Source organism: Mus musculus, chromosome 7, assembly GCF_000001635.26.
Source record: "Mus musculus strain C57BL/6J chromosome 7, GRCm38.p6 C57BL/6J".
NCBI classification, from domain to species: Eukaryota; Metazoa; Chordata; class Mammalia; order Rodentia; family Muridae; genus Mus; species Mus musculus.
The window spans coordinates 126,202,687-126,211,374 of NC_000073.6; positions in this window are offsets into that span (position 1 = coordinate 126,202,687).

Sequence of the window (8,688 nt, forward strand, 5' to 3'; positions counted from 1 at the left end):
GGGGCAGGGGGAAGGGGAGAAGGTGGTCTGTCTGAGAAATTTGGAATTATTTCTCATAAACTTAAAAAAGCTTGGTGTAGGCATAGAGGCTCATGACTGTGAGCCCCAGCAATTGGAAGGTTGAAGGATTGATATGACCGTAAGACCAACCTGGACCATAAAGACCCTGTCATAATTCACCCTCCTAAATAGTTTAGTTTAGAGATTGTCCAGATGGAGTTTTACAGTTACAGGATTACAATTTGATTCCCCCCTTCCCTTTTGGAAAACAGTAAGGTTGTTGGGTTTTTTTGAAAATTAATTTTTTATTGGATATTGTCTTTATTTACATTTCAAATGTTTTCCCCTTTCCAGGTCTCCCCTTCAGAAACCCCCTACTCCATCCCCTCTCCCCCTGCCTCTATGAGGGTACTCCCCCACCCACACACCCACTCCTATCTTCCCACCCTGGCATTCCCCTACGTTGGGACATCGAACACCCTCAGGCCCAAGGGCCTCTCCTCCACTGATGTCCAACAAGGCCATCCTCTGCCACATATTTGGCCAGAGCCATGGGTTCCTCCATGTGTATTCTTTGGTTGGTGGTTCAGTCCCCAGGAGCTCTGGGGATCTGGACTGTTGACACTGCTGCTCCCTCCATGGGGCTACAAACCTCCTCAGCTCCTTCATTCCCTTCTCCATATCCTCCTCCGGGACCCCTACACTCAGCCCAATGGTTGGCCTCGAGCATCCACCTCTGTATTTGTCAGGCTCTGGCAGAGCCTCTCAGAAGACAGCTATATCAGGGTCCTGTCAGCAAGCACTTGTTGGCATCCATAATAGTGTCTGGGTTTGGTGACTGTATATGGGATGGATCCCCAGGTGGGGCAGTCTCTGGATGGCCTTTCTTTCAGTCTCTGCTCCACACTTTGTCTCTGTATCTCCTCCCATGGGTATTTTGTTCCCCCTTCTATGAAGGGCCAGAGCATCCATACTTTGGTCTTCCTCCTTCTTGAGCTTAATGTGTTCTGTGAATTGTATCTTCGGTATTCCCAGCTTCTGGACTAATATCCACTTATCAGTGAGTGTATAACATGTGTGTTCTTTTGTGATTGGGTTTCCTCACTCAGGATGGTATTTTCTGGTTTCATCCATTTGCCTAAGAATTTCATGAGTTCATTGTTTTTAATAACTGAATAGTATTTCATTGTGTAAATGTACCACATTTTCTGTATCCATTCCTCTGTTGAAAGACATCTAGGTTCTTTCCAGCTTCTGGCTATTATAAATAAGGCTGCTATGAACATAGTGGAGCATGTGTCCTTATTACATGTTGGAGCATCTTTTGGGTATATGCCCAGGAGTGGTATAGCTGGGTCCTCCACTAGTACTATGTCTAATTTTCTGAGGAACTGCCAAACTGATTTCCAGAGTGGTTGTACCAGCTTGCAATCCCACCAGCACTGGAGGAGTGTTCCTCTTTCTCCACATCCTCACCAGCATCTGCTGTCTCCTGAGTTTTTGATCTTAGCCATTCTGATTGGTGTGAGGTGGAATCTCAGGGTTGTTTTGATTTGAATTTCCCTGATGACTAAGGATGTTGAACACCTGTTGTGGGGAATATTAAAAAATAAAATAAAACCGGCACGTTCCCACACAACTCTCTGCCCTGGCAACCTGGCTGCCCATGCACTGGTGGGCAATAGCTGACCTGTTTTTGTCTTGTGGAGACTCTCTGGTCCGGAGCTCCCAAAACATCTCCACCCAACTCCCCAACTTCCCCCTGGGGGGGGTCCATTTCAAATCTCCCACAGCCTTCGTGGTGCACCTCAGGCAAACCCACGCTGTGTCACCGTACCTTTCTCTCTGGAACCTGGACAAACGACCACATGAAGGAAAACACAACACAAACTTAGTTCAGAAATGACAGTAATTCAATCATTAGGTGCAACAACTAAAATCCTAATCTCGTAAGCCTTATTAAATCTCAATCCTCCTGTGATAAATCCTGATGGATCCGCCATTGAAACCAGAAGACACTCATGGCTACATCTTGTCCTCATGCTATCCCCATCCAAAAGACCTCACTCTCTCCTGCTTCCTGCTTTATCCATCCAACCCCATAAATGGACTCTTAGAGCCTATTACAGATGTTGAACAAGGTGATTGGGAGGGGGTGACATTTTTTCCCCTCTAATAAGCCAACTAAAGAGACAAAGAAGTACTGAGAGGAGATTAAGTCAAAGCTGCTGGTATGCTGACATCAGAACAGGAAGGTCTAGGTTTGGGTTTGTCTTTTTGAGACAGAGTCTCACTATGTTATCTCAGTTGGCCTGGAACTCACAGAGATCTTCTTGCCTCTGCTTCCTTAGTGCTGGAATTAAGGTTGTGTTTACTACCAAGGCGTGAAAGTGGTCACCATATAGAGCACAGCACCCACTGCACTCCAGCATGAAGCTTTCATCTATGAAGTTCACGCTTGAGCACCACACTATGAAAATACAAACAAAACATGCAAAAGAAACCTCATGATAAATAAGTGTACAATTTTGTGTCGAGCCACACTCATTGCTGTCCTGGGATACATAATTGGTCACACTTAGGAGAAGGGACAGAGAAAGTGGTCTGGTGAAACCCTGAATGAGGTCTCACCAATCTTTCAAACACCTGAGTGAGCTTTAGATTTCAATAGAAGAATGGGGCGAAAGACATGAAGCGTGCAAATAGGCAGTCTTGGCAAGGTGGAGCCCGGTGGATCTTAGCAGTCCTGATTCTTCATGGTTGGAAGAAATGACTTTCAGCCCTCACTAGAGAAAGGAATTGCCTCCCTGGTGATAATGTCTTCCCTCTGGGAGCAACCCAGCCATCACAGATAATTGCCCTCATCTGGGGAGTGGTCTGTCCTTTGAGGCTTATGATTGCTTCTTGGTCATTTCAGTTTGTTGTCTTAAAGGTGTTTATGTCAGTTCTGATTTTCCTGGAACCCAAGGTAAGTGCAGGTGTGGAGGTTTGGAGGGGGAAGACTCACTTCTGGAACAGGACATCAGAGACCTAAAAACAACAGAGACCTAAAAGTACAAAATGAAGACAGAGATGCCAGGCTTTTAACTTAGTTTTCCTGTAGCTCAAATTGAGAAGTACTTTTTAGCAAAAGCTATTTCTAACAGCTCATTTAAAAAAGAGCTTTATAGGTAGCACAGGCCTTTAATTCTACCACTAAGAAGGCAGAGGCAGGAGGATCTCTATGGTTTTGAAGCCAACTTAATCTACACAGTGAGTTCAGGAATATCCAGGAATATATAGAAGAGACCCTGTCTCAAAAATAGATAGATGGGTGGGATGATGGATAGATGGATGGATGGATGGATGGATAGATAGATAGATAGATAGATAGATAGAAAAGAATAAGTTGACTGTGTAAGAAGGAGTGTTATGAAGGAAGCAAGGGGTGGAGATAGAATGGTGGTTCTCAATCCCTTTGGGGATTGAACGACTCTTTCATAGGGGTCACCTAAGACCACTGGAAATCACAGAGATTTACAGCAATAGTAGCAAAATTGCAGTTATGAAGAAGCAATGAAATAATTTTATGGTTGGGGTCACCACAGCATGAGGAACAACTGTATCAAGGGTCACAGCATTAGGAAGGTTGAGAACCACCGAGTTAGAAAATGGAGAGAAGGAAGCAGCAATTGCAAAAGCCCCAGAGGGCCAAGTATGTAGTGACTCTTGCTCTAGTCTCTAACCTGCTTTACCAAATAGAGTGCTGCGGTTTGTTTATTTTAAATTTTACTTGTTTATATATCTGTTCCTGCCGGAGTTTGTGTGTTCTATTTGCATACAGAGACGAGCATGGAGGCCAGAAGAGGGTGATGGATCCCCTGGAACTCTGTGGTAGTGAGCTGCCGTGTGGGTTCTGGGACCAGATCCTGGGTTCTCTAGCAAGTATCCTTAAGCACTGGACCATCTCTCCAGCTCCAAAAGTGCTGGGTTTAAGAGATCCTGTCAAGAAGCTCTCCTGAGCAGCAAAGCTGAGCCCCCAGGTGTCCCCGCCACATAGGTCACAGCACACCCACCCAAACCAGTGGCTTGCAAACCTTAAATGGGAATTGCTCCACTCCTCTTGATTCTTATTCAGTAGATCTGATGTGGGTCCTAAAATTCATATCTCCAAACAAGCTCCCAGGTGATGGTGATGCTTCAGGCCCACAGGTCACATTTGGAGAGCCAATAATGCAATTCATGTCAAAAGACAAAACCACGGAGTGTACCTCAGGGTATAGCTTTCAATAGCATAGTCATCAAAAGGATGAAAGAAAAGACAGAATGACAATAAATTTTAAAGATTTTTTTTAATTATCTAGTTTATCTAGTTACCTATTTTGTATGTGTGTGCATGTGTCACCACTCTCATGGTACCAGCGACGACTCTGACCTCCCACTGTGTGGGATTTGAGGGTCAAACTAAGGACATTAAGCCTTCTGCTAATCACCACACACTTTGAGCCATCTCCTGGCCTTTAAGAATCTTAACTGGAACCAGTGGTGGTGGCATATGCCTTTAATCACAGAACTCAGGAAGGAAAAGGAAAAGGATCTTTGTGAGTTGCAGGCCAGCCTGGTCTACACATAAAGTTCCAGGACAACCAGGGTCACACAGAGAAACCCTATCTCCAAAAACCAAAAGGAAAAAAAAAAAATATTACCTGGTCTTTGTTTTCAATTCTAGACTCAGGGACCCTCATGCAATAACACAAAATTGTCTCAATGGTCACAGGGCAGAGAAGTTTGATTTCATAGTTTTTATTTTAAATATGTGTGAGTTCTTTTGGGAGGTGTCTTAGCTAGGATTTTATTGCTGTGACGAGACACCATGACCACATCAAGTCTTATAAAGGACATTTAATCGGAGCTGGCTGACAGCTCTAGTCCATAATCATCATGTTGGGAAGCATGGCGGCATGCAGGCAGACATGGTGCTGGAGAGGTAGCTGAGAATTCTACGTTCTGATCCAAAAGCAGCAAGAAGAGACAGTGAGCCACTAGGCCTGGGTTGAGCTTCTCAAATCTCAAAGTCCAACCCCCCCCCCCCCATTGACACATTTCCTCCAAGGCTATACCTACTCCAACAAGGCCACACTCCAATAATGCCACTTCCTATGAGTCGGGGGGGGGGGGGGGGCATTTTTATTCAGACCGCCACAGGAGGTATGCATGTTTATGCAGGTGTGTGCATGTGTATATACAAAAGCCAGAGAACAGGAATGTAATTCACCTTTCTTTGAGGCAGGGTCTCTTTACTGTCCTGGAGCTCATCAATTAAGCTAGTCTGGCTGGCCAGCAAGTACAGGGACCCTCTTGTCTCAGCTTCCACAGCACTGGGAATACAGGGGTATACTGAAACACAACTTCCTTTTCTTTTGGTCATGGGTTTTAGGACTCAGGTCCTCATGCCTTCTATCTTTTCAGCGTTATCTTAACATATTCATTTTCGTAGGCAAGAAAAATTTGAAGGAAACTGTTGTAGCTTATATATGCTCAGGCCCAAAGTGTAGCACTATTAAAAGGTATGGACTTGTTGGAGTGGTGTGTCACTGTGGGTGTGGACTTTAGGACTCTCATCCAAGCTGTCTGGAAGCCAGTCTTCTGCTAGCAGCCTTCAGATGAAGATGTAGAGCTCTCAGCTCCTCCTAAACCATGACCATCTGGATGCTGCCATGTTCCCACCTTGATGATAATGGACAGAATCTCTGATCCTGTAAGCCAGCCCCAATAAAATGTTGTTCTTTTAAGAGTTGCCTTGATAATGGTGTCTGTTCACAGCAGTAAAACCCTAACTAAGACAGAAACAGTGAAATGGTCATTTTGAAGTTTTTTTTTCCATTTTTTATTAGGTATTTAGCTCATTTACATTTCCAATGCTATACCAAAAGTCCCCCATACCCACCCACCCCCACTCCCCTACCCACCCACTCCCCCTTTTTGGCCCTGGCGTTCCCCTGTACTGGGGCATATAAAGTTTGCGTGTCCTATGGGCCTCTCTTTCCAGTGATGGCCGACTAGGCCATCTGAAGTTATTTTTCTTATAAAGGTTAAAGCAGGGCAGAGAGTATTTCCTCATCATGCCAGACAAAACTTGGCTGTTAGGAAACTTTGCTCCCCAATATCCTGTCCCCCAGCTTCTCAGGTGAACAGCTAAAGTGATGTGGGATTTCAGCATGGGTGACCTCCATTTTGTTTGGGCCATCGACTTACTGCAGGAGTATAGTCCCACAGTCTCCCATGGATGTTTTTGATTTTGTTGTTCTCACCTATAAGTTTTTTTCCACATTCATTATTATGGAAAGCAATGGCTTTCATGTTTTCTCAAATGGCAGCCACTGTCCCACACTAAACAGCACAGACACACTTTTGCACTTAGGTGTTCAGAGATATTAGTTTTTAAAACATTATGCAATAATCAGTTATCATCATGAAACGAGTAAGAATGGAAAAATATAGATTACTATGGCTCCAATAGTTATGTATCAACTTATCCAGGGAGTTAAGCTAATCTGAGAGCAAGTAGGGATAGGACATGTAAGCTGAGGCTTGTAACAAGATGGCAAAGAAAGGAGGCATGGGACATTCTAGGCCATAGAAATAGCATTGTCCGAGGGAAGCCACCTAAAGAGCTAAACAGATGATTTAGGGACCAAGGCCGAGTCACCTGTCCTCTTTTCATGTGTCAGTTAGTAGGATGACAGTAAAAGGACTAAGAAGAGATGTGTTTGGTATGTTAGAATGAAAGCAAGATCTTAATTCACTAGAGGTTGAGCTGGGGATGTAGCTCAATAGGTAGTGTGTTTGACTAGCATTCCCTAAGCCCTGCCTTCCATCCCCAGCACCTCATACAACCAGGCATTGTAGCAAATGGAACCCAGGACCGAGAAAATGAAAGCAAGAGGACCAGGAGTCCAAGACTGTCTTTGCTATGGGCTTATGTAGCTCGGACTAGCCTTAAGCCCTATGTAACAAGGATGCCCATGAATTCTAGATCCTTCTGCCTCTACCTCCAAAATGCTGGGATTATAGGTATGGATAACTCACCTAATCAATAGCTGAAGTACCTTGGACAAGTCTGTTTCCTTACTAGAAATTGGATGAAGTAAGATATCCAAGCCACACTCAAAGGTACACTTTGGGATGATACAATTCCCATGAATGGCTTTTCATAGTTAGGTCAGGCTTGACTGGGCATGGCAAGTGCCCCTGAGTCCATTCTGCAAGGGCGTTCTTGTCTCAGCTCTGCTCCGCATATCCAACTTCATTCAAATGGGTTCCAGGTACTGCCAGGACCACGAACCTTCCCTTCATAGCCATGGAGAGAACATTTTTGTTTACAGTCTGTCTCAGAAAATTAAGGTTCATCCTTCTGGTCCTCATGGCCTAGGTCTCCCATCCTCGATCCCACCAGGGTGAAGAAAGATGAGCTTCTATGATGAACTTAAAATATGTTCCCTTGAAGCTAAAGAAACTGAACGGTCAGAAGCCACTGTCCTTCCTCTGTCCTTCCATTGCCAAGCTGGAAGAAGCTTTAATTCAGTGCACTGTAAAACACCTGCCAATGAGGCATACAACAAATGGCAGCTATTAGTAATCTCACCCCAGGGATTTTCGCCCAGGTCAACTATATAACATTTTGTTATTAATATTAATCTCAAGTCCATCTTGTTCCAAAAAAGGATTAAGGGTTGTGGTTACTTTTTGTTGGCAGTGCAGGGGCAGCCCCCATCTACCTTTCCCTGCCTGTCCTACTGTCTTTGCCTGCCTTTCTTCATTCTGGCTGCTCAATCAGCAAACGTTAAAAGAATTAGTATCGGGGTCCCCTCCCCTTTCCTTCATAACTAGTGTCGCAACAATAAAATTTGAGCCTTGATCAGAAAAAAAAAAAAAAAAAAAAAGAATTAGTATCAACCTGGCATCACACATTTGGCTAAAAACTAAAGCTTCCAAAATGAGCAGGATTCAGAAAAAAGTGTTGGATACAGGTGTCAGTGACAGACACTTTTAACATTGTGTATGGAGGGCTGTCACGGAGGTGTTTCATGGAGGTGTGTGCTGTCATCTTTTTGTGTATGTGCTTCTGAAGCGTGAAAGGACGTAGGAAGGGGCAGCTACTTCTGTCACTCTGTAACAGGCCCCCAGACCTCAGCAACAGTGGCACCGTTCTACCTTAAAACCCAGCATAGAAGCCCCAACACCTGCCAAAATTGGAACAAAGACCCAATCCATCGAAGACCTAGTCCATAGTTCCAGGAGAGCCCCTAAATGCACTAACCTCACTTTATGACTTCTGTACTTCTGCTGCTTACTAAGTGAAGTGTGACAACCAGGATGTGGGGTTTGTGCATAAAAGACAGAAGGGCTGTGAGGCCTCAGAGCTGCATGATTTGGGTAAGTTCCCTATGAAGCTAGTGGCCAGCAATAAATACTTCCCTTTTGGCTTTAAGAGTGTCTGTATGGAGCCGGGTAGTGGTGGCGCACGCCTTTTAATCCCAGCACTTGGGAGGCAGAGGCAGGTGGATTTCTGAGTTCAAGGCCAGCCTGGTCTACAGAGTGAGTTCCAGGATAGCCAGGGCTACACAGAGAAACTCTGTCTTGAAAAACCAAAAAGAAAAAAAGAAAAGGGAAGGGAAGGGAAGGGAAGGGAAGGGAAGGGAAGGGAAG